Source organism: Anguilla rostrata, chromosome 6, assembly GCF_018555375.3.
Source record: "Anguilla rostrata isolate EN2019 chromosome 6, ASM1855537v3, whole genome shotgun sequence".
Lineage (NCBI taxonomy): Eukaryota > Metazoa > Chordata > Actinopteri > Anguilliformes > Anguillidae > Anguilla > Anguilla rostrata.
In genome coordinates this window covers 27,761,264-27,788,133 of record NC_057938.1, presented here as the reverse complement: position 1 = coordinate 27,788,133, position 26,870 = coordinate 27,761,264, and the positions used below count along the sequence as shown (strand labels likewise).

The 26,870-nt window shown below is 37.7% G+C and overlaps 1 long non-coding RNA gene across 1 annotated transcript in view; it reads left to right on the top strand.

Annotated features, from left to right (window-relative positions):
• The first annotated feature begins 821 nt into the window (after positions 1-821).
• Positions 822-26,870, top strand: part of LOC135257854 (uncharacterized) — a 57,004-nt gene continuing 30,955 nt past the window's right edge. Inside the window, exon 1 of the long non-coding RNA XR_010330784.1 lies at positions 822-1,108. This is a non-coding gene — a long non-coding RNA (uncharacterized LOC135257854). The remainder of the gene's footprint in view (positions 1,109-26,870) is intronic.

Here is a 26,870-nt window from a genome sequence, read left to right as displayed (position 1 = left end):
TGGCTTTCTAATTGATCCCAAAGGTGTTGGATGGGGTTGAGGTCAGGGTTCTGTGCAGGCAAAGTTCTTCCACATCGTTCTTGACAAAACCATTTTTATATGGACCTTGCTGTGTGCCCACGGGCATGTTCATGCTGAAATAGGAAAGGGCCTTCTCCAAACTGTTGGGGAAGCACAGAATTGTTTCAGATGTGATTGTATGCTGTTGCATTAAGATTAGCCTTCACTGGAATTATGGGACCTAGCCCTAACCATGAACAACAGCCAAGGGGTGTCCAGATACTTTTGGTCATATAGTGTGCTATAACTAGGCTGCAGTCTTTAAAACCAGTTGTGCAGTATTCATATAATGCTAACAAATAATTAATCATGGAGTGCATTAAGGGGTGCAATACTGATGTTGCAGATACAGAATATAGGCCTGAATGCCTGAATGAATGTTCTTCTTCTTCTTCTTCTTCCTCTTCTTCTTCTTATTATTATTATTATCATTATTATTATTATTATTATTAGTAGTAGCAGCAGCAACAGCAGTGGTAATAGTGGTAATAATTTACGGACCGTGTGTGTACCAGCCAGCGTCACAAGATCGACCAGTTTATTTATTTATGTATTTGTCGTGAAATGTTTTAAAATAATGATTCAATTTTTATTTAATGGGCCGTTCAGAAACAGACTTTTACTAAAAATCTATATCTGCACAAGTTGCTGCAATTTGTATCACAGGTGATCCAGGCTGAATTATCCGCCATGAAAGGCAACGCTATTGTGAACTTCCAGTGCGTTAGGACCACGCGGAAATCCGCTCTCCAGGTAGGCAACAGTTTGTAAGTTTCATTCCGCCGTTCGAAATAGCTGCCTAGCTGTTGTTTCTTTTCTTTCGGTACGATGAGTTGACTGTGTTCATGGGCGATGGGACTAGGCATCTACATTTAGCGACGCAGATCCTGATAATAAATACACCTCTATAGAAGTTTAGGACCAGTTATAGCTTCAAGGATGTTCTTCCCAGACGTGACTCTCTCAGCCATAAATTACGCGCTTGTGTGGGGAATAACGTGCTTGACTATCTGCAGCAATTTCACCCAAAGTTCTTCTGAGTTTTCAGGTCAGAAAGCGTTCTTTCTATATTTATTGTATGATTTTGAATGTGTGCACGCATGCATTCCTAATTTGGCATGTCATAATCTACAGTGTGTGTGCTTTTCCTATATAATGGAGTTTCCCTGAGCCGAACAATATGCTATGTTGGAACGATGTTTCATTCGTAAATGTAGGTCTATTTATGATCTATTTTATATGTTGTATCACAGTCATCTGAACTGCGCAGCATGTAGGCTAGATCTTGCTTCAAGTTCCGTGTTTTAAGGCTCTTCTGTCAGGTATTCCTTTGCTGCCTACTTATCCGTGTTTGGTCACGAGAAGCTGTAAATGGTTATGCAAACACGATAAGTCAAATTTGTTGGAAAAGCAACTATAGTGCCATAAACCGAGAATCATTCAAATCTGCTTAAACGCAATACTAATTCCATCTTGCCAACATCTAGTTTAAGATAACATCATTACGGTGATGATAATGGGCATTGCTGTGAAGAAAACTCCTTTATCAGAATGCATTTCGCATTCCTTGATGTTTATATGTATGGACATGTTACACTTTTCCGAATTTATTTATTTTAAGTGATGCACTTCGAGGTTTGTTCTCAGAATGAGAAAGAAAAAAAACCGAAACTACTGGACGGCATTCTTTACTGTTATGAATGGAAACTCCTGGTCTTGTGTCAAAGAAAATCCCTTGCCATGTTAAGTGTGTTTATTCCTATAACGTATACCAAATCCAAGGGTGGGAAAACCAGGACAGCCTAGCACGGTTGTGAAGAATTTAGTCTGTCGGGCTGAGTAACGAACGATTTGTGAAATTACTTCTAATGAGGTTCTAATAATTTTGAATTTGCAGACAAGTGATAGGGTGATGGTTGTGTTAATTATGTGGGTGCTAACAAAGCTGTTGACGTTTTCTGGATAATTTAGGTACTATTAAATGATGAGATGGTTTACAAAACGCATCCTTTTGCCTTTGTTTTGCTGCCCACACTTGCTTTGACTTTGCGGTTTACCTGAAGCACCATGAGGGTGCTGATGTTCTGGAAGTTCTAGCTGACCCACTGTGCATTTCTTGTGTTCCAAGTCCTGCCTTTCCTAATTATGGGTAATGAAGCTGTTTACCCATACTGATGTAAAATTGCTATCATTTAGCAGTTAACAGGTTATGAACAGTACTGTGACTTATATGAAAGGGGTAGTGTTGAATAAACAGTTAGTGTGTCGCTTGGAGGAGTATTGGAAATATGGTGTAATTGTTGGGAATTTGGATTCGTTACCAGATGTTTGTATATTTTGTTAGGTGCTTGCACATGGTGCTATCCATAGATCGTATATGGTGTATAATTAATGTGTTCTCCTATATTTTTGTATATCTGGTATGAGTCACCCTTGATATTGGTGTCTGCTGAGGCAACAATGGTCAGATATGAAAGTTTTTAGGCACCCAGAAAAAAAGAGTGATTCCGAAAAGCATTAAACATAAAGCTATTTAAATAAAATGTTGAATAAAAACCCCATGTCCTGGGAATAATGTTGAGACTGGGTTGAATTGTCTTTTCTGGCATTATAATTTCTTTTCTGGCATGTCCTTTAGCATGTGCGATTTACAAGTACTTTCCCTTAATAATTTTGGAGGCTGTCATTTGCATAATTGATTGTCTTAATTTTCCTCCACATTGCCATTGTAAAGGTGTAATTAAACTGAACCAACACTATTGTATTTGTTTTAGAAGCCTGTGGTAATAATAGACTAATCAGTCAGTAGAGGTTAAAGTATGATTAATTATTATACAACCTGTTTATTTTTATAATTGCATAATTAGTTATGCATTTTGTGTAGGTTTTAATGACCAGTGTACAGAATGTGCTATACACAAGCAGGTGTGTTTTTGTACTAAAAAGGTTTAAGGTTCCTTACCGTAAATCTCGCAAGTTCATGATTGAGGACAACAATATTGCAGGGCATTGTGATGAAACATTTTTCAGGTTGGGGAGGTCTGTTTATGTTACCCTGCCTCTCCAGGTTGAAAGAGGGGTGCAGTGCCAGCTTGTTCCATCAGCACCTAATATAGATCCTTGAGAGATGTGGGGCTGTGGGAATAATGAGGTGGCTAAGAAAGGCAGCCATGCAAAGCAGGAGGAACTGGGGTTGTCTCTGTGAAACACGAGAATGGTAGACTCTATACTTCCCTGTGAACAGTGTGAGAAGGAGACTTCTAGAAACTCCAGCAATAAGCTGAAGCATGAAGAGAGCGATATGGGGGATGGAAAAAGCAGGAATTGCAAGGGATACCCAGGGAGGGAGTGGGGTGCGGGAGATGAAAGGGAAAGACAGTCACAACAAGACCAAACACTAACGTAGACAACAAAGGGTTGGATTGTCCCAGAACATCACAGAACATAATTTGCACGTGGAACAGTAACAAGATTTGTGGACATGCATGCTCATCCCATTTCAGAGAGTGATTGTCTCCACTGAACTTGCAGCTAGTCACACAGCCTGAAAATACAACGCTTGAAAAGCTAGTTCAGCTGACTTGAGTGTGCTTGTAGTGCATATTTTAGTACAACAGTGCTAATGCTGTATTGAATTCCTGACCAAAGTCCTGTGGGATGTGATGAGAATCTTGAAGAGAGCTCCACAAGGACAAAGAGGAAAAGCCCCAGCAGAGGTGTTTGAAAGTCTGATGGGCAGGTCAGGAAAGTTGGAGAAATGGCAGCTGGAGAACCTCAGAATTTTCACTGGCAGAGAGGATTGCAAGTGGGAGGGTCTTTACACCAGAGTGTATCAGTAGGATACAATTATTAGGAGATCATACTTATATCACCCAGAAGCAATACTACTAATATTAGAGGGTCTATGACAATGAAATTTGTTTTGATTTGCCATTTATTTGACTACACCCAGCTGGGATGTTTCAGCAATTTAAAACACACAAATTTTGCACAAATCATGCACATGAATATTTCTTGAATATCTGAAGGTTAAAGATTTCACTAGTTTTGATGTAAAAATGAATACAGCATATTGTAAAAAAAATAAAAATAAATAAATAAAAATATTGAGGTTCATCCATGCATACATCATCCTCTCTCTGATTAAACAAAGGAGGTATGAGATCCGAGTAAGATGTAAAAATTTAAGGGGTAGTATTTCTAAAAGGAAATGTATGCATATTCTATATGCACAATGACTCCTTTGTTCCTAAAATGTTAAGTGATGGCAACCCTGAATAACCCATGTTAAATATAATGATTTTTTTCTATCAAAAACTATAAAACCAAGAGGAAAAACCACTGGTGGCCATTTATACAAAGCCCGGCAGGACACCTCATTTAACGGTCATACTGTTCTGGGGGTTGTAAAAACCTGTTGCTTCTACCCATTTAGTACAGTGAATCAAATTTGTAGCAGCGACTGGATCAACAGGTCAAAAAGGGTCAGACAATTGTGTGGCTTCAGGGTTGATGAAATGTCTATGACTGCAGATCAAAGGAGTTACGACTCTACTGGCTCTGCCCTAACATAGATGTGCTTCTTTAGATTTTAGTCCTCATCTGAAGTTAGGCTAAATGATGATATAGTTTACACTTAGCTCCTTCACTGATGCAGTGTCTTTAATGTGACATGGCAGGAATCATCTCTAATGTTGTCTTGAACTCACACACTAGCTCTACCTGGTGCTTATCTTGATCAGTAAATTTTCTCTGTAATTGACACATATATTCTTTAATACATTTCATCATGCTATTTGTTTGTTTTCCTTTTTGAGTGTGCCGTAAGGATAGTTGGCAATTTTTTACCAGCAGTTGTCAACCATAGACAGGTTAGTCCATTGCTGTGTGCATACATTAATTGCATTGCACCCACTGAAAAGGAGATGTAAGCTATAATGCAGAAAACTGAATGTTTTGACGAGCCTGCTTATGTTTATTCGATTTACAACTACAAAATTAGATTTAGCCATTCTTTAAAAATAGCATTTTCATTCTGTATGCCAACAGCCCAATAAAGGATTCAAATGCAAAGTGATTTATTTTGACTTAACTTTCAGTTTCAAATGACCCCCATTCCTGATGTGTTCATATCTCTGTGGGTCCACTGCTTATCTGTAACTGACTATAGGTGATTAGCGTTTCCCCGTATGTCAGGATTACATAAAATCAGGCATATTAGTGTCTATCAGTGTTGGAATTCGGCGAGATTGATTTCCCAGCCTTAGCCTGATATTTAGCCTTTAATGGGAATGATATTTTGCTACGGTGAGGAAGCAGAGACACAGACCATACACAGTGATACCACGTCCGCTACCTCCAGTACAAATAACATAATAATTCTGTGTATTCCGCAAAGTGTATTCATCCCAGACAGACTGTTTAACTGTGGACATATTTCACGTGCAGCAGGGGTTCAATACTGTTTTCAGGTCAATGTTCGTCCATTTAAGACATTGCATGAAGTGACAACCTTCACAGCTTGCCATCCTCCATGCTCTTATAGCAAACCTTGTGGTATTTCATGTATCACCTGTATTGTTAGCTGTGCTACACAAGTTTTTTTAAAAAGCTAGCTTATATTACCTTAAAATCTTGCACAAAAGAGATGTGTGCAACATTTCCCTTTCGTAAAACAGATTTAAGCGCAGATGCTGGGTCAGTTTGTTTGAACTTGAATCTGCTGTTAAAGTGACTAGGTAAGCCAAAGAAGCCTGAGAAGGCTTCAGACTACATTGTATGGGGTTACTATAGTATGTATTAAGCATCAGTGATGGTATGAGAAATCAGTTGCATCGCAATATCAACTTGTATCAATCTAAACATTTTAATCCTTTCCTATTTGTGGATTGAATGGGTGGAGTTAAATTTGGGTCCAGGACCTTCATGATGTCACAAAGGATCTGACAGTAATGGTCAGTAAATGTTTTAGTCTCATTGCATATCTCCTCGTATGAGTTAGGCGATAGCAAACGGCTCCTATAAAGTTCCAAACTCATAAAATGAAGTTCAAGTCCTTTACTGGCATGATCATTTCTGGTGAAATGGCATGCACAGAAATAACAGAAAGAAAATGTGTTGCAAACTTGCATTGTTTGTTTCTTTTTTTGTTGTTGTAAACCTTTGCTTATAACAATATATGGGAATTAGCGTATTATTACTAGTATTCATAAAGACTAGATTGTAACAAAGAAACTACATAACGCTATATAGCCTACTAAAATAGGATATGTATTAATGTTAACCACATGAGGAAGCCAGTTGTCGATGGATAGTGTAGAACATAGAATGTCAGCTATTTCAGTGCAGAAAAATACATTTGCCTTGAGGGTCCATTTGTACCAAAGCATGCACCGGAAAATACTCTCTAATATTCAGAAGTAGGGTATAGACTATTGCTGATTTTATGAGGTAGGCTACAGTAGGCTATATGAAGGGTCTCATATTTCTTGTCTTGCAGAAAAATCGCAGACGGAATCACAGAATCTGCATTAAAAGGCAGAATTTACACATGAACCAGAATGCCACAGAATTGTGAGCTCTCTGTAAATTTTACAAATAGCATTTTGCACTGTAACACTGCATGAGTACACAGCTGAACTCTAGTCAAGTTGAAGGGACTGTTTTCTTTTAGAGGTAATGAATGCAAAAATGTATTTAATTAATAATATGAACAAAAGCAATTGGTGCTGAAAAGCTTAGTCATGCAAAAATAGTAGCCTAGTTGTATTAACTCATCATGCTCCAGTGTGTAGCGCTGGTAATTGTATTGTACAACCAAAGCAGTGACATTGCTACTCTTCTTTCTACATTCTCTTTAGCCTGTGCCATACTTGTGGCTTTTATTAATCATTTATGGAACTGACACACCTGCACAGAACAGATCTGCATTTCTGTTTTACCAACAGACAGTTATTGATTGATTAGTAATAAAAAAAGGTTTTGCAAACCGTAAACCTATTCAAAAATCCATTTAGAATTTGCAACCATAGTAATTTTAAGGCTATGTGTATAATGCAATGTGGGAACAGTCTATGGTAGGAATGTAGGAATGTCGAAGTTATTTTAGGTGTCAATCAGGCATAATCCTCCTGGTGTGAAATGCTGTTATGCTACAAGGCCACCTAAAGTTACAAGTGAGGAGTACATAATTAATAGATGCAAATGGTACCATACTAGGCTAGTTATGTGTGTTGAATCTTTTTCTTATTTAGGGGTTCAAGCCCGAAGTGCTGAAACCCAATTGTTTTTGCTTTTGTGCTGGTTTATTGTTCAGAAATCTATATTATTCTGATCTTCTTCTGAAATGTTTGTGCAAATTCCCATGAGATGGTAAATGGTAGAGACATGAAATTCTGCCCATTGATTGGAAGTTATGTGCAAGTGTTGCCCAAGAAATATGACCCCAATCGGCCTGATGGGGACGCTATAATTAAAGGTCAAAATTTTGAACTTTGAAAAGTCATAACTCCTACGCCATGAGTCCGATTTACACAAAACGTAATACAGACATCCATCTATTCTCACGCTACAAATTTGCCTCAAGAACTACTAAAGTCCATCTACTAGATTTTCCGCCATTTGGAATTTTTTGAAAAATATATGTTTGACATCTCCTCCTAAACCGTAGGTCCGATTGCTACCAAATTTTCTGTGGAAAATTAAATGGACCAAGCTTATTGAAAGTTTTCAAAAGCTTGTTGATATCTTATTGCGTTTTGAAGATATTGACCAATGAACTTCAAAAGGGCATGGCTCAGCACATAAATAGATCAAAGTCAGCAATCGTTGGGCCAATCATCACAAAACTTGCAGGATATGTCCACATAAGTACCTGAAACATACCCTGAAACTTTCATTTAAATCGACCACTAGGGGGTGCCACCAAAGCAAAAAATGGGCGTGGCACAACACAAATCAGACTATAAATCAAAATAGTTTGTCCAATCATTACAAAACTCGCAGGATATGTTTCATCACACTGTTGAACCATGTGTATAAAATTATTTTGAAATCGCCCAATAGGGGGCGCCACCAGTCTCTGAGCACAGGTTGAAGGTCATAACTCTTATGCAGTGAGTCCGATTTACACTAAACTTGCTGCAGAAATCCATCTCTCCTAACTCTACAAATTTGCCTCAAGAACCATTAATTAACTGACTGAATTACTGACCGAGTTACTGACTGAGTGAGTTACTGACATTGCCGGCCATAAAGGTGCTTCACATCTAAAAATGACCATTCAAAAATGTAAATTGGAACTGGATTTAGCTTGAATGAGTATATATGGGTATATCCTGGTATTATGTGGCACCTCAAGTGTACCAGTAAAATAAATAACAATTACAAACAGAAATATAGCCATTAATTATACTGTAAGTGTGTTGAAGCCTCCCTTTTCCCAAACCCAATACCTATCATTAAATAGTTTTCATTGCAGACACAATCAAACCATCATTTATTTTTTATTTAGTTCTTGTATGACATGATGATGATGGTCCTATGCTACTGTTAGTTTGTTGTGCAATTAAATCTTTTCATTCATTCATAGAGAATGAACATATTGTGTCATGTCAAATTCCTTGTATGTATAAATGGACTTGACTATTCCAATTACTCTGATTCTGACTAGTTCTTATTGCACTTCGCAGCTTTCACCTTCTAACGGTCCATGTTGGCTTGAACCCCGGAATCGCCGCTTGCGACTATATTACTGTTAATGTTTTTTCTTGGTCATTCGATTGGATGATGCTTTATAGTTTACAGAGAACTTGAAGCTTAAGAGACTATAATATTGCAGTATATTTAAATGCAATTGTCAAATGTTTTGCATGCGCAATCTTTCATTGCTCATATTGTCTTTATGAGAAAGTAATACATGGAATCATATGGACTCCCGATAATAATAATGTATTCTTAATCTTCTCGTGTATTGTACTGCTAGTCCTCCCATCATCTCACACAATCTGGCAATTCTAATATCCCTTTTATTGATTCTTCTCAGGCACTGTGGTTTCTGTAAACACAGTGGGGTCTAAGTTAGTGCTGGCCTTTTGGTGTTCAGCTGGGAAATTTCACCTCAGATTACCTCACGTACTTAACATGTGATTATCAGGGAGGATTGTGGATTCTATCAAAGGTCAGCTGATGCTCACTTGCTCACTGGAACATTGTGCACTCCAAGTTTACATCTAAATTATATAATTTGCAACATACTGTGATTCCACAATGGAAACACTAAGCATAACCATGCATCAGAAAAGGTTAGCCATTGTGCAGGGCTCACTGCATCACAGCTCTCTATGAGTTCTGCAAGGACGCCTTAAAATGATCTTTCCTTGCATCAGTCTTGTTCACTTACAGACACACGGTACTTAAAATTTCTGATGTGTTAATCCATTCCATCTGTCACCTCTTGATGGTAACAACTAGGGTTGGGTAGTATCCAGAGTTTCACACTGTCACACCATCATTGAAAAATACTATGGTAATGCATACCATTTTAAGAGAAGCAACTATGATGGCATAATAGCACTTTTGTAGTTCTACCTACTGTTCATAATTCAGTTCATTTACATAGCTGATTTCAAATAAATGTTTGTTATAAATATAGTGATATCTAAATGAGGCCAAGTTACGACAAACAATATTGGCTATCCTAACTTATCCACATTAAACAAGCTCTATTTCAAAGCAATGCTACCTGATATTTCCTAAATTATTTCAAGTAGCTTAGCCCTTTGTTTTTCATCTTACCATCTGAAGAGAGTGTGGTCATTCAAAGTTGACCTCATTCAATGAAATTCAATGAATGGTCATTCAATGAAACTGAAATTCCAGTTAGGCCTATTTATAGTGGAAATAATCTCCAATTCAGCTGTTAGGCCTACACCTAAAACATTTTTAAATGACTACAGTATAGGCTTTTGAACAATTGTCTGCATTCAGTGCTTTTGGTGTATGAAAGGCACATCATGAATAAAGTGCATCATTATTATTATTATAAAATTCTGTTCACAAATAAAAATTATTTAAAAAGTATTTTACATTGTAATCATCTTCTTATTTGGCTAAATTATCTGACTCGCAAACAATACTGTACGTTAATGAGGCAAATGTCTGGATAGGTTTGTAGGATTCAGTATTTATGTAATAGGCCTAAATATTTGACATTTTTTATCTGTATTTATTTGTTCATCCCCCTTCTCTAGTGTAAATGATCGTGTGTTTCTTGGTATAAGTGTGTTTTTGTAAATGTGAATGTTATATGCTGCTAGTGTCCTGAAAATGTCCCCATGAAGATAATGAAGAATTCTATTTTACAATTGGTATTTAAAATAAAATATAAATAAAATGTGTGCATTTTGTTAAATTAACTTGACAACCAAGTATAAACATATAGGCCTACTTTCTAGAGTAAGTTTTCTTCAGCTGTTTATAGCATTCATTTAAAATTATTCTTCCATGAGGCCATTCTTGTTATTTGGCACTTTGATGTTACATTACATTTACATTACAGGCATTTAGCAGACGCTCTTATCCAGAGCGACTTACACAACTTTTTTTTACATAGCACTTTACATTGTATCCATTTATACAGCTGGATATATACTGAAGCAATGCAGGTTAAGTACCTTGCTCAAGGGTACAACGGCAGTGTCCTTACCCGGGAATCGAACCTGCGACCTTTCGGTTACAAGCGCAGTTCCTTACCCACTGTGCCACACTCCGTCCTGATGTGACACATAACCTACATTTCGAATTATACATTTCATATAGCCTACATGGTAATATGAAAAAACACAGGGCCAAGTTACTTGAAATAATTTATGGAACATTGGGTAGCATTTCTTCGGAATATATTTTGTTTAATTTATGTTAAAATATGTGTTGAGCTAAGATAGCCAATATTGTTTGTTGAAACGTGGCCTCATTTTGACATCAATACTTTCAATGACAGGCCTAGATTTTGCCAGTTCTTTTTACGTTGAAAATGTGTATTTTGTTGAGATGTCTTTTCTTTTTGTACTGTGCTTGTTGTGAGTAAGTGATAATGATGCATATAGAGGGTATGCACATGACGTCACAGTAAGTGGAAGTCACTGTGGTTACACCCACTGAGTGGCAGAAAGACTACAGAGTGGCAGCGTTAGCGTTCATCTTGAATGCCGCGAAAACACAAAAACACATCTAAAATGGGAAAGAGCTGTTGTGCGATTGACTGTACAAATAGATTCCACAATAAATTGGAGCTGTCTTTTCACAGACTGCTGAAAGCTAAAGAAAATAGAAGCAAATGGATCGCTGTAATTCGCAGAAACAACTGGAATCCAGGCACCGAAACGTGGATTTGCGGTTGTCATTTTGTGTCAGGTTCCCTGCACTTGGAACGGTACTTCTCTCTAGGGTTTTCAACACACTTGTTCCTGGTTATGGTTATACACTTTGTTGTACGTCACTCTGAATAAGAGCGTCTGCCAAATGCCTGTAATGTAATGTAATGCAATAGGGAGAAGTATTGATAGTGGTACTGGAGCATTTGTGACTATGTAATCAGCAGGAAAAAGAAGAAAGAAGAAAAACACAAAACAAACCAAGTTTGGGGTTTTTTTATTGTGTGTACATGCAAAGTTATAAATTATGTCAGTTTACATGAGGTCAGAAGGTTAATGTTCTTAAGGACTCAGAGTCTGGTCATTGTAGTTATTTCTGAAGGAAACCCAAACTCTCGGTGATCTATAGGTATGGGGCATTCCCCGTCAAAGTGTAACTTGGCATCACTATAGCTATAGGTCCATTTATGTTTTCTTCTGACCAAGATTGATGTAATATAGCTTATAAGCTATATCAAAATGTATTCTTATTGCTAGCTAGTTATATCAACCTTTTGGATAATGACATATTTAACTGCTTGATTGGCACGATTGCATATTGCAGCTGCATGAAATTGTGGAAACTCCTAACTAGAAACTTCCAACAACTGACAAGAAACAACTACAAAAAAGCTATAGAACTTAGATGACAGCATTCAGTTTTACATGTATTAGTGATTGTAAGATACCAGCAGGCCATCCAGAATAAAGCATTTGAGTTCCTTGAGCACTGATAAATATGTAACTATTTCCAAGATAATTTGGCAGCCAAAATTACATACAACTACATTCAGATGAGATGCTGAGCTATTACAAGGAGGTTGCACACTCAATTACTAGTGAAAAAGAAAAGATTTTGATCTTACAATTCCTCATAATTTTTATTCCTAACCTAAAAAACTCTGTTTAGACATTTTCATTTGATCAAGACAAGAGTCCACAGCCCTGCCCCCAAAGTATAGATATTGTATTTATTTCATCCAAAGGCTTAATTGCAATAGCATACCAATTGTTATTTAGCCTACCTGCTAAGGTCACAATGGAAACATTCTCTAAGCGGGCTTCAGCTGAGGACAGGGAAAGGCATGAAAATATGGAGAATGAATTTCCTCAGAATTAGGTTGGATATGTCTGGCATAACCCATTTTTCCTGGGTGGCTCTACCAGTATGAAACCGGCATAGTTTAAGGGTGGAGGGAAGGAGTCATGGAGGTCTGACATAGGTCAAAGGGTCAGCTCATCACCCTTTGTTTCTGAGTGATATCCCCCTGCCCCTGCTCCCCTGAGTGGACAGGGGTTTCGAGTTTCAGCAAATAAAACTTCCAAGAAGTTCCAAGGAGCTCGCTGGGGGTTTCCACAGGGATTTGATCAGCATGTAACCAAAAACTGTGCCCTCCAGTTATAAAGTTGTTTTTGCATTCTGCTTCCTGGTTATCCAGTGAGCAACCCCCAGCACCCCCCCCCCCCCCACGCATACACACATGTGGGCATGCACATAACCTGTCTGTTCAGGTCTTCCGCTGCTTTCCTGATTAACGTTTCCTGTGTCAGTGTACCAGGTGAGCCATGGAGCCATGTTGAGGCAAATCCCTCCTGCTGTCTTACAAACTACATTTCTAGCATTTGTTTTTCCCAAACAAGTCAGTGGAGTGGAGCTTTTGCTGGATGAAACTACCACGGATATTATGACTTTTATTTTCTGAGCTGAATTAGGATGTGAAGCTATAATGGTCTCCTTCCTCATAGTGCTTTTTTAAAGCCAGCATTTGGTTAAATTTTTTATGTTCTATTTAGCAATCTTTTAAAAAATTTAATGAAGTAAAAAAAAAAAAAAAAAAAATTTATTTAAGGAATCTTTTCCAGCCTCTATAAGAACAGTGATATAGTGTTGTATTTTCACCTCTTGACACATATGGGCTCTTGGACAAGTTGGGAATAAGGTTATGGTTAACATCACTGGGTAGTATTAGTATAGGCCACTGTATAATTGATTGTGCACATAGATGAGCTGGTCTTCTCTCACGTGAAGACAGAGCTGGTCTCCTATCCTGCTTTGCTTCACGTGGGGAAGACGAGCAATGCTTTTTTTGATGAGTGAGTCCTGGGGTGGGTCTGTACTGCTGATGTACTCCCAAAAATGTGCATAAAGAAACCTTGAACTGAGGTCAGTTTCATTTTAGGCTTCTGTTTAGTCTTGTTAGTGTGAGTTGTCTTTTGCTTAAGAGTTTTCAACAATGTCAAGTTATGCATTGTTTTTGTTACACATTTTTTGAAGTGTCTTATGACACAGACAGTATAAGAAACAATAAAGAATGATTGTTTTAATGTAAAGTCCCTCAGTAGGTTAAAGAGTTAATTGTGGTTAGACTGTTCAGAACTCATATTATCCTTTGTTTAAATTTGCTCAGCACAATTGTTTAAGTATTAGGACTCTTTGAAAATGATGACTGGGCTCCTTTTGTTGTTTTTTGTGGCAATAAGGAAAACATGTTTATATGAATTAAAATATGTGTTATTCAGTATTGCCAGGTGCTGCTGGCTTTGTTTGAAGGAAAAAATATATTATTGTATCCTGTAGGTGTGAAAATTTCAAGACCGTACAGGTAGAAGGGAACTGACTGGGGAAAGGTTTGTCATGTGACTTGGCTGTAGCCCTGGCTGTAGTTAAATCTAACAGCAGAGGAAAGACAAGTTACAAGTTACCACCCTCTTGAGAAATGGCAAGTTTGCTGTCCAATTTTAGTTATTTTAGATATTGTTTGAAATGCATTCGAAATCAATTCAAAGACTTTGACACTGACCTCCCCAAAAGTCTTATCTTGAACTTGTGAACTGAAAGGGAAATATTAATCAGGAATGAGACTGTTCTTGCTGTTCTTATTTTTGTTCATTCTTCTTTATTTAGCACTAGCTTAAGACCATACAGTCCAGAGGATTCTTTCTTGGAAAGGTACAGTGACTTGCAGATTTTGAAGTGAGTCTGGGTCTGTTTTGTATATCCTTTGCAGAGTAGAGTATAGTAGAGTAGAGTGCTGCATTCGTAGTGTAGGAAGGTTTGAGTTGGGTGTACAGATGACATGAGAAAATGAACAACAAGCACTGCCCAGCCAGTCCAGGATGTCCTTGCAATATTCAACACAGGAACGTACAGACCCATCCTGCTTACGTACCAACGCAATGGGACTGCTCCATGCATTTGTGGATTTTTGTATTGCCCCCATTTCTAGCATAGCCTGCAATTCAGCCTGCACAATTTTATTTTTAGGCTCAGGCAATCAATAGAGCCTAGAATGTGCCATCACCACAGGAGATATTTCAGTTCAGTGTTGAATGAGATTTTTGTGCTCTGGCAGGCAAGAGAACACATCCGCAAAGTGTTTTTGCAACTGGGCCACATCTGCTCTTTGGCATGGTGAGAGATGGTCATCACCAAGGACTGAAGTAGAATTGATCGGTTTTGTTACCTCTGAACCCAACTCATCTCTCTCAATCATCATGGTAACCAGCGAGACATGAACTCTTCATGTTTTTAGAAGGCTGCGGTGGTATATCTGTGTTGCCCCACCCCTTTCTGGTCACACAACCTCATAATCATCCTTTCCAACTTGCTGTGTGACCATAAATGGCCCTTGCCACTTGGTGAGCAGTTTTGAGCTAGAAGAAGGAAGTAATACAAGTACCTTATCTCCTGGTGTAAATTGTCTCAGTTGAGCCCCTCTATTATATGCATGCTGCTGTCACTCCTGTGCCGGTAGCAAATTCTCCTGTGACAATTACCCCAGTATATGGAGTTGTGGGGCAAGAATCTACTGAACTTAATTTTTACTGGTGCTTGCCGGCTTTCTTTAATTTGGTCTAATATACGACACGGCTACCAGCCAAAAAGTAGCTCAAAGGGAGAAATGCCTGTGGAGGCCTTGGCAATGCACACAATAGAGTGTTCAACCATTTATTCCAATTTTCAACAATCTTTGTGCACAGACTTACAAATCACTGTTTTCAAGTTTTACTAAAATGTTCCACCAGTCTTTCTGTTTGCAGATGGTAAACAAAGGATCAAATTGTTTTAATCCCCAACAATACGTACAGTTTGCGTAATGTGCCTGATATGTCTTGTTACCTGAGCCCCGATCTCAATGCTGGCAGAACCAATAGAGATTAATACTGATTATAAAATTGTCTACGGCTGCGGCTGCAGGCCAGCTTAGCCATTCCAGCCTGATCCCCGCCTGCAGCTAGTACCAAAATCATGCCCTTACTCCAGAGCACCATATTCCACCGACAACACAGGTGTGTATAATATTCAACATGAATATGAACCTGCCATATGAGTTAAACATATCTTATTATAAAAAATAATTCCAGATTTGAATTTTAAATACAATTTCTCACACAGAGCTAGGACTGCCACTAACGACTATTTTTCTATCGAATAATCTATCGACTATTTTACCGATTAGTCGATTAATCTAAACGATTAATTTTCCTCCAAAAAAATCAAATTGACCGTTACAAGTTCACTTTTTGACAACAACAAACTGTATATGCCATTGTATAATTCAGCACAAAACAAAATGTAAACAAAGGTTTACATATTAAACTGGCAACTGGCAACATAATTAAAAAAAAAAAAAAATACAGAGGGCTTATTATTTAAGTCAGTAGTGCAACTCCAAAATAAATCCAAGTTTCTATTAAACCCCTTATCAAAGTAAAAAAAATGTTCTGCATATTAAACAAAGTGCAACATGTTTAGAGTGTAAGAGACAATGGTGTCCAGCTCAAAGTCCAACTCAAATATTAGAATCAAACGTCTGTTAGACGTGTTTTATAATGTAAGAATGTCAACATGTTCACATGTTCTGGGCTTAGGCTAGCTCTTTTCTTGGAAACTTTTCACTACTAACTAACGCTTACATTACAGTGTGAAATATCCAAATTATATAATACCGCTAACCTATTTGAAGACACTCAATTTCAAAAATAACGTATATAACCGAAATATTTTGAGCAGTAATACTTACATAGCAATGATAATTTTATCTGTGTTCAGTAGACAGTAAATCAATTACAGTTCTATCCGCTTCTGTTTTGCTCAAGAAAACGATGTCAGATAGGTCTATCAGCAAACATATGGCTTAGCTATGCCCAGAAGTCCTCAATAATAATAGTATTTTTCAAGAAATTATGAAAAATTGTTGATCATGTTTCATTAGGTGCAGCGTCTTTTACCGCTGCCAGATTGAATGCGTAAGTGAATGCGATGATAAGAAAATTTTCGGTTACGCTGACCTATAAAATGCTATTCCAAAAGCAAGATTAAACATGTTATACATCGTTAGAAAGCTTATACTTTCACCTACTGAATGAATGAATTGTCAATCAAGCCAGACTGTACTGAAAAGGGCGACAACGCCGTAAACAGCACGTGTGGTATTACGCACAGCTATTTTGGAAGGTACCCAGGCATCAAAATGCGCGTATATTTCACAAACGGATTGTCCAAGACAATATATGACCACTCAGTCTCAAAAGGGACATCTCTACGCGTAAAACCAATGGTAAGGTTGTATATTTATTCAATATTTAGTCCCAGATATTGACTGTAGAATGACACGGTATATATAATTTTTTAACACTTTGTCTTGTTTAATTTGTTATTCAGTGCACAGCGTTTTCACTGCTGTATTAGCATATCTTAGGGTCTTTGGAAACTTTTACACTGAACCTCTTTCGCAACCGAGTCGGACTCTGTTGCAGCCGCCATGATTTTTTTAAAAACTGTAGCGTTGACTGGAGCCGATAATGACTTGAGCCAAAAACGACTGACGTCATGCACACAGCAATTACGTAGTGATATTGAAGAAAAGCATTTGTTATAATGAATTGAAGCGTCTTAGAAATCAAAAGGGTAAATTAATAAAAAATTTTAAAAAACGATGCGTCGGTTTAAAATATTGATGTCGACGCTAAAATGTTCAGCGCGGCAGCCCTACACAGAGCCGCTCCTATGATTGTGACAAATCACACACAATGACATAGGCATAAAGAAGTCTACAACTATTTTTTTAGAAGTATTGGCATTCATGCAGTCTATACAGTATGTGTGCAGGTATAGGTATTTTTCCTTGGTCAATCTAGTGTGCTGAATTTGTGCCATGCATTAAGATAGGTTCAGTTTGTGTCAGCGTAAATCTGTTGCTTTTCTCAGGTAGAGAAAGAAAAGTAAAAAGGTGTCGAAAGCAGAGTTCTTAAAAGGTAGGCACTTTTTCTGAGCTGAAGCCTGCTTTTGCATGCAGAAAGGTTGATGTAATGACTGGTTAGAGAGACAAAATCTCACTTTTCAGACTGTTGTTGCTTTCTGGATTATGTGAGATGACATGGAGGGAAGTCTAATTATCTCTGGTCTGGTCCACCCTATTTACATGAGGCTATCAAATTATCCATCAACATGATCCTCCCCCTCTTAAGCTCTTAAAAAAAGAAACATCTCAAAAGGCTCCATGAGGATTCTGACCTTTCAAACATGAATTTATTTGTGCAATTTATTTATGAGCATTTGTGACATCTACAGTACTGTTGGTCAAATGTGTCATATGCAGCGCCTTTAACTGAAAAATATAAATCGACTTTTTTTGGAAAACCTGGAGCCCCTATAGATAAAGTATGAGAAGCTTGTGTAAATGCAACTCAGACTTTTGCATGGGTGCACTAGAACAAGGGAGCATTGTACAGACTCTTCAAAGGCTGCCATTCCACATTACTGCATGGAACAGTAACTGTTTCAGAGTGATGGTAATCTTGTACTCACCTCATAACAAAATGAGGTGAGCTCATGTACAGGAGCTTGCAAAACTTGCAGCTTGCAGCTTCCAGTCCGCAGGGTGAATTTGTTGAAGCATAATGAGTTAATGGGCTGCGGATTATTTTTTTGGCTTATATGTTTACATGCTTGACAATGAAATAATTTCATTCTTTTCTTCTGATGTGCACATATATGGCAAAAATGTATTTTATTGAATCTGTATTGGACTACTGGTGAAGGTATACCATATTCTGCAAATGGATTTTTCTGTGAGAGCAGACTTCTTGCAAATGAAATTGAAATGATTATGGTTTGCTGGCCAGATTGATAAAATTGAAAAGGTATCAAAATCAAGTATTGATAAAACATTTTAAGCATTATTTGATGTTAAGTAAGATTGCATATTTTGTTTCTTCAGTTATTTTCTCATTTTTTTATAAAACAGTAAGATTGTAGTGACACAGGGATCTGAGTCAGAAAGGACCATGTTGTGGTAATGAAATGAAGGCTAGAGACCACATTCCACATCTGCGGGCTGTTTCTCAGGTAACAGCATGAGCGTGATGTGACGTGTAGGTATTCTGCCAACAGATCAGAGATGAAGGTGGACATTTAAAACTACATGAAGTTCAAGATGAAAAGGGAAGTGCAAAGGAAAATGCATACCACAACTTTTTTTGGCCTATAGGACCATGGGACATTTTGTTCTAAGGTGTGACAAAGCTCTTTGGAGAGTTGGGGTTTTAATTCCAATGTCTTGGAGAAATTCTTGCTAGGCTGACTCTCTGTCTTTGGCCAGCTGAACATCCCCCTTTCTGTAATTAGCTACGCAATCGCTTGCTTTCTGTATCTTCTTTGATTGCCTAGGTTGTCACTCCAGATAAGAACTGAGCTCTCATTAATCTACCCTGTTACATTAAAAAGTTAACTAATCAATTACAAACTCTAGTTCTCCCTGCCTTTCACATAACTGTTGATCTAACTATTTCATAATTATTTTTTTTTGTGCAACATTTGGTATTATTTTTATAACAATGAAGCACCAGTGTGGTGTTGAAAATTAAATAAATGAAAGTTTAAAAGAAAAGACTCCAACAATTATAAGACATTAAAAGACATTGTCACAATAAAATTACGAAGATTAAATTTGGCCTTCTCAAATCTTTCCCAGCTTACATGTGTTTTCTGCTGGCTAGTCTGGAGTGGTCATTTCGACTGCCCCCACCATGAGTAATGTTTCACTGGGTGCAAAAGTGGCTATTAAAGTGATGGTTTCTGTCATTGGCTGGCTGACTGACTGGCCGGAGTCTCTCTGACTCTGACTGTAACGGCAATATGTCCCGACCCACTCTCTTGGTAACCCCAGGTTTTGTGGGAATCAGGGGTCATTATGGTGTGACCTCCAGGGGTCGATTGTGGGTACAATGGGAGAGCCCCCAAATGATGAGAATCTCATGTGGGGAGCCTGGGTGCTTGTGCAATCCGTGGATCAGGCTGTACTCACTCTGGAGTCTGAGTATGGAGAAGGATGACAAAAGGCCTATGCCCTTTGTTTTCCCTGCTGCAGTTTTAAGATTGAAGTAAAACCTGTGCCTGTGTATGGGGTCAGTTACCAAAATGATTTTGAAGGGAAGCACCTAGGCTTTTAACCCGGTATCTACCAAGGAGTTGTACTTATGAAAAGCCTCAGTCAGCATTTTCACTGTAATCCTGGTGGCATTCCTGTGTTTCCAGAGCTGGGAGCTATATAGGTTAGCATAAACACAGATGAAAGCATTCAGACATTACCTTTCCCTGAGACCACAGCCATAGCATATAGCTTTGTGTGAGTCCACTTGGTTTGCATCTAGGGCATTAAGCTGTAAGCCTGTAGAAAGATCCTAGTGAGTAGATTTATAGGATTTACAAACAACTGCTTGATCATACCAGCTCTTAGAACTGAATGAAAATTTGGACAGTAAATTGACGGAAGCTGTCAAAATGAAAGGACAGGCATACTGCTTTATACACATAAATATTTGGGTCAGTATACTTAGTAGTTGCTTGGTTTTGGTGGAACCACATGTATTAACCTTTTGTCCGAATGCCATTACCTCTGAGTGAGGTATAGCTTCAGTACAAAGTGCCTGTAATGCTGAAATTTTGGTTACGTTGAGTGTGCAATACAAGATCAGCAATGTCCTTATATTTGGAGAGTAATATAAATGAAGAAACAAATCATGTCTTTAAAAAAGCATGCCCCATTGATTTAATTTACTTTATTGACAAGTGTAGCGGAGTGTAGCACAGTGGGTAAGGAACTGGGCTTGTAACCGAAAGGTCGCAGGTTCGATTCCCGGGTAAGGACACTGCCGTTGTACCCTTGAGCAGGGTACTTAACCGGAATTGCTTCAGTATATATCCAGCTGTATAAATGGATACAATGTAAAGTGCTATGTAAAAAAAGTTGTGTAAGTCGCTCTGGATAAGAACGTCTGCTAAATGCCTGTAATGTAATGTAATGACAAACCAATCAGGAGGCAGACAAGAGATGCAGAGTTGGAGGTGCGAAGCTGAATCTCATACCCTTATTGTACATATTCAGCAGAATCAAGCTGGTAAATTGAGTCAACATAGCTCACTTTCTTTTTACACTATCCATCAGAACATATGGAGCTGATATAATCAGGGCCATTTTAGGGCATAATCGCTATTTCCAGCACAGAAAGGCTAGAGCCATATCTGGACATGATGCATGGTAAGTAATGTGATTGGCTGAAATGAAATAGAAAACCATACCATGGACATTTAGAATAAGCTATGACTGTAAACTTGGTGTGTTGTCATTTATCTTGTGCATACTAAATGTTTTCGAACAGATTTAATTGAAATTCAGAAACACTGCCTATTTGAAGAGACAACAAGAAAGTTTCCTTTGTGAAGGGTTTCTATTTACCAGCTATTACCCATCATTTACTGAATTGTAAATGCCATGATGTAAAAAAAAAAAGATCTGTCACTTTGACAAGAAAGAATGAATGACTGGACTCGTGACTAATAACAAGACCAAACAAAATGCCAGCTGGGCACTGATGTTTGCTGGGTAAAAGTGAAGCATTTCTCCTGAGTTCACTACAATATGAACAATCCCAGCATTATTCCTGTATTGGCACCAGTGCCTGCACCTTTCCACAGTTCTTGTCTGACATTTTATGTAACTTCAAATTGTTGCTTGGCCAAAATTTAAGGTAGTGTCAAACTCACTTGAATTTAATTTATGCACTTCCCTGCCAGTGCCAAAATCCTACCCCATCCAGTGATGACATCATCATAAAGGTATAGCACCTCCCCCAGCTCAGATAAACTCGGACCAATACCATATTCAAAGTGGTGCTGGTACGATGGTGTGAAACCTCTCATACTGTTGCTTACCCCAGTATGACTCGGCTCGGCATGGCAGTGTGAAAAGTGTCCACAGAAACGTTTCTTGTTTTGGATGGCATGTCTTCAGGTGTTTCGTGGAAAACAGGGAGGATTGCTTTTGTCTATTTTTCCACAGAAATCTCTTCATTGACGGAATTCACTATGTTGGGCATTATGGTTTATTGAGACAAACTTATTCTGCAGTCAGAGACAAGCATACACATACGTACCAAATTTCAGAATGCTCGGACCTGTCTGTAATGAAGTCTGAAATATGACTGGCTGATGGTGGCCATGATTTTTTTATCTGTCAACTTGTCCATGTACCATCTATCTAGAGTTTTCACCAAGAAACATACAAAATGTCAGGTTATTTACTCAGTGTCAGCTGTCTTTAGTCACTCTCAGGACATTGAAACTTTCATAACATGTTTGAAATGCTGTTTTTAAATATAGGCCTAACCCTTTTTAACTTAGGATGGGGGTCCCCATTATGCCTTTGAGCAAGGTACTTAACCAAAATTGCTTCAGTATATATCCAGCTGTATAAATGGATACAATGTAAAAATGCTATGTAAAAGTTGTGTAAGTCGCTCTGGATAAGAGCGTCTGCTAAATGCCTGTAATGTAATGTAATGAGCCTGCGTGGGGGTTGCTGGATCAGAAATGAAAATCAATCAGGATTGAAAATCCCTTCTTTAGGTGTTTCACGAGATCTGGAAGACATTTTGATGGAAGTTTTTATGAGCAGGCATTTTGTTTCCACACTCTACCATGTGCTAGTCTGTCATGACTCTGGCCTGGTAGGGCGTCTTCAAGGTTTGGTTTAATTTCTACCATGCACTACTTGATTTCTGATTTTGCAGTCACACAAATTTCCACTATCTGAGGGAAATAATTACAGTTTTTGCTAAAACAGGATGCTGAAAGACCAATGAGTGTCGGTAACAGTATGAGGGTATCAGACTTGTGTAATGTATGGGAGGGCATAAGCTTTAATTTCTGTACATAATTGAGTCCATAATTAGATTTAAGAGCTCAGTGTTGTACTGCTCAGGAATAGTGGGAAAATCTGCTGGACTTCTTTGCTGATTCAGTATCAAGGATTTGTACGCTTGCCCTACCCCATGAAAGCCAGGTCAGAGTCAATTAGATGCTCTGTGCGGCAAAGAAATGTGTTCAACACTGGGCAAAAAATGTAAAACACAATGGAAAGTCCCTTAATAAGGTTTTGGGCCACCATGTGGTATAAGTACATCAGAAGAGCAATAGTTGTGGCGCTTACTTAGATTTGGTCATTTCAGAAAATATAAACTTTCAAGAGAATTTCAATGGGTTAAACCACTGACTGAGAGGTGATGATCCCCAAAGCAGTTATTGCTTTGTTGGTTTGAAGCAGGCTATGTGTGGCCTTTGCAGAGAGTTAATGCAAAGAATATGCCATACTGAGCTATGTACCCTCAGTGTGGGTTAAATACAGTTTTCCTAAAGCCCACGGGGTAAACCCCTTCCTTATGTGAATAAGCCCGCTCAGCTGATCCTGTGCAAGTTTGTGGATGGGATGCCCACTATTCCACAAATTGATCCGCCTTGTGAGCCCCTTATTAATACCTCATCTGGCTGTCATTATACCTCACAGTCAGTGGAAATATCAGCAATGTGGTACAAAATTAAATCTGAGATTGATATGTATGCATGTGAGCATGCATGAGGCCACATATGCAGGTGTTTGTGTCTCAGTGCATGCACATGAATGATTATATGTTAGCACATACACATGTACATAACATGCATATATATGCACATAAAGTAATAACACATATGGTAATAGCATACTTAATGTGGGTGTGAGTGTATGCATAAGTATGCAATTTGTGTGTGTGCCTGTGTACATATGTGTTTAAGTTACTGGTGCAGAATTTGTCCTATTGAAGGGAACAAAATGTTGAAAAGTGAATGATAAATTAACGAACGTGCAGCAACAATCCCAAGATAAAATCTACTTGATATGTATATCGCCCAGAGGATGGATGGATGTTGACTCCTGTGAGAGTTCTACACTGGTATCAGGATTTTCCCTGTTTATTTCTGAGCCTGCTGTTTTGTTTTTATTTTAAAATATAAATATTCTTCAGCGCTTACCAATTAAAATGAGTGTCATATAAAAAAAATGTATTATTATTGCACACCCCCTCCCACATTGATTCCCCCAACCTAGGCCTTCAAAATGGTAGAAAAAACCATGTGATTAATCTCTTACTTCCCTTATTACTTATGGAGTGTAACCACTAGTTTTATAATTGGCGTAAGCAGAGGATGCGGATACAGATCTTGACATATTTAAAAATTGCTGCAACGCCATATAAAATCATCAGCAGCCACAGAGCAACTGGGCATTCAGTATAATACTGTTTGAGTTTATAAAACAATTTGCAAGGTTTTTCTTATTTCCTGCTTGATTTGTAGCATCATGCTGTGGCGAACACAGTGTTGGACCTGTGGGTCATGGGTTTAAGTCCTTGATTGGCTGACCATGTTTTGCAGACTACACAATTGCAGTTGATTCACCACTAAGGGGTCCCAATATGAAAATGCAAAATCAGCCATGGCTAATATGCTTTGGCTAATAGATAGTATTAGCTGATATTGTTGATGTTTTATTATTTTGCTGTATTCATTATATTTCCCAAATCTGAACAGAACATTCACTGTTTTGAATAAATATGGCTGAGTACAAATTATTTACATTACATGCTGTGGTTTCCAAAAGGTCAGTATCAAGGAACACTAATTTTTAGGGTATGTGAGAGTAGCTACAAATTCCTATACTCAACTATAATTTGAAGGCAATTTTTTTTTTTTTTAAGATGTTTGCTTTATCATCATTGTACAAGCATTGTCATTTTTGCTGATCTACCGTATAGCAGGTAGAATCCACTGACTAAAGGCATTGGATACTCCCTTATATTGGATGAACAGAGGCAGATTATGGGCATTTACAGTACCGTGATTTGTCAAAGCCTGACAGCACATTTCCATAGTGCACATAGCCTACCTGATATTTACACTCCACCAGAAGTTTAGGAGTAGTTATATGGGTCATTTTATTACTGCTAATCTATGGAGTCTGGCTTCTGCTTGCATACCATGTGAACAAAGTTTATTGAAATGGTATTACAAATTACAGTATATGTGAAATGGGCATCAATATCAGGAGGTACTGATGAGAAAATATGTCTAGAAAATGTCATACTTAATATATATAAAATAAAATGTTTTTTTGAGTTTTATGTATGTATCCAAATTTTCCAGCGTGTCTAAAATATTGTATACTCTAATGGATTCACATGTTTTTCCAGTCTGGCCTTTTACTTGAGAAACAATAAAAAAATCTATACACCATAGAAATATTGTAGATTGAATGATTGAAGTACTGACAAATGAAGTACACATCCCAAACAAACAAGTGCTAAGAAATTTGTTCTTGCTTTTTTTCCATTTTACTATGATGCCAATGCTGGCCATTATTATTAAGCATTATGTTTTACACTAGCTATGTCAGGAACTCTTCTATATATATATATATATATATATATATATATATATATATATATATTAGTGTTGTCCCGATACCAAAATTTTGACTTTGATACTGATACCAGGTTTAGTATCATGATATGTGAAACTTAAACGATACTGATACGATACTCGGTACCTAACGATATTGAAATGACCTTAATAGATCAGAAACGTAATGTCCACAAGGGTTGACCTCATTTTCGAATTCACGGTTTATTAACAACCTTTAAGTTGAAGTCTGTTCAACATATGAATAGGCCTATAGTATTAGAACACTAAAGAATAGAAAAATATATTAAATATATTTCAAAAATTAAACAATTGTAAACTAAAGAATCTTTAAACAGGTCTTTCACTTTAAAATAGATCTAAAAACAGCATATTTTAATAACAATATAGCATCATCCTAAAATAAAATATTTCCAAATTAGAACACCTACTCACTACTGAAGTGAACTGAGTTGAAGCTTGCGTTGTATCAACGAGGTTGAATGCACAAGCGTATATAACCTGACTTGGCTACCTTAGTTGCTACTGCCATCTAGTGAAGATTCAGACAAATTACACCTTTCATCCTCTCAATCAGTAATGCGGGAGACACATTTCCCTGGCTTTTACATTTGACCTAGTACAGAACGTCGGAAAATTCTAATACCGAACCGTTTATTTTTTTTTTAAGTACCGAAAAAGTACCGAAGTTTCGGTATACCGTGCAACACTAATATATATATATATATATATATATATATATATATATACACACACACACACACAAAGTGCAAATTAATGGTTGTGGCTGTATATTTTAAATGTGGTGTTCTGATAATTCAGTAATCTTCCGGCAGGGACATTTTCGCAACAGAAGCCAGTCTAGCATTCTGTTGTCTCTTGACAGTGCCTGACTGTGGGTCAAGCAGGGGGCTGGCCTCATTGTCACCGCAACAGATTTGCATCACATGTTTGTGGTGGAGGCCCAATTATGACCAAAGCCTTTGCAGTCGAGTCATATGGTGGACAGTGCCTCACACGCTTTCCTTCCTCAGCCAGAGATGTGAGATGAGTGGGGGAGAGTTTGAATCTTCTGAAACTGATTTAACTGACCTACCATGTGGTGAGCACATTCTGTCTGAATTTAAGCCACAAAAGATACAATACCATTTTTAAAAGCAGTGTGTGTCTCTTATTTTAGTTTAAATGCTTGTTTCATACCATTGTCACTCTTTCCCTTAAGATATACTTTTTGTCTTGAATTATAAATATGCATTAGATTCAGACATTTAGTAGATGCTTATCCAGAGCAACATACACAGCTTCCTTTTTCATATATATAAAATGCATACAACTGGATATTGATATTTGCTACCTATCAATCATGATCTGCTTGTCTAAAAGGATGTGTATATGTGCAAAAAGCCATTGCTATATGCTATTATCCAGAAGAAAAGACTCCAGTGGGCCAAGCATCATCAACACTAGACCAAAAAGATTGGGAAAAGGCTGATGCTCATAATTTTAGACCAGCAGATCATAGTTGCTGTTTCACTGTAGTGAGGGGAACTTGTTTCTCTGTAGCTACATTGAGTTCTTCCTGTAGATGTGGTGCAATTTTACCA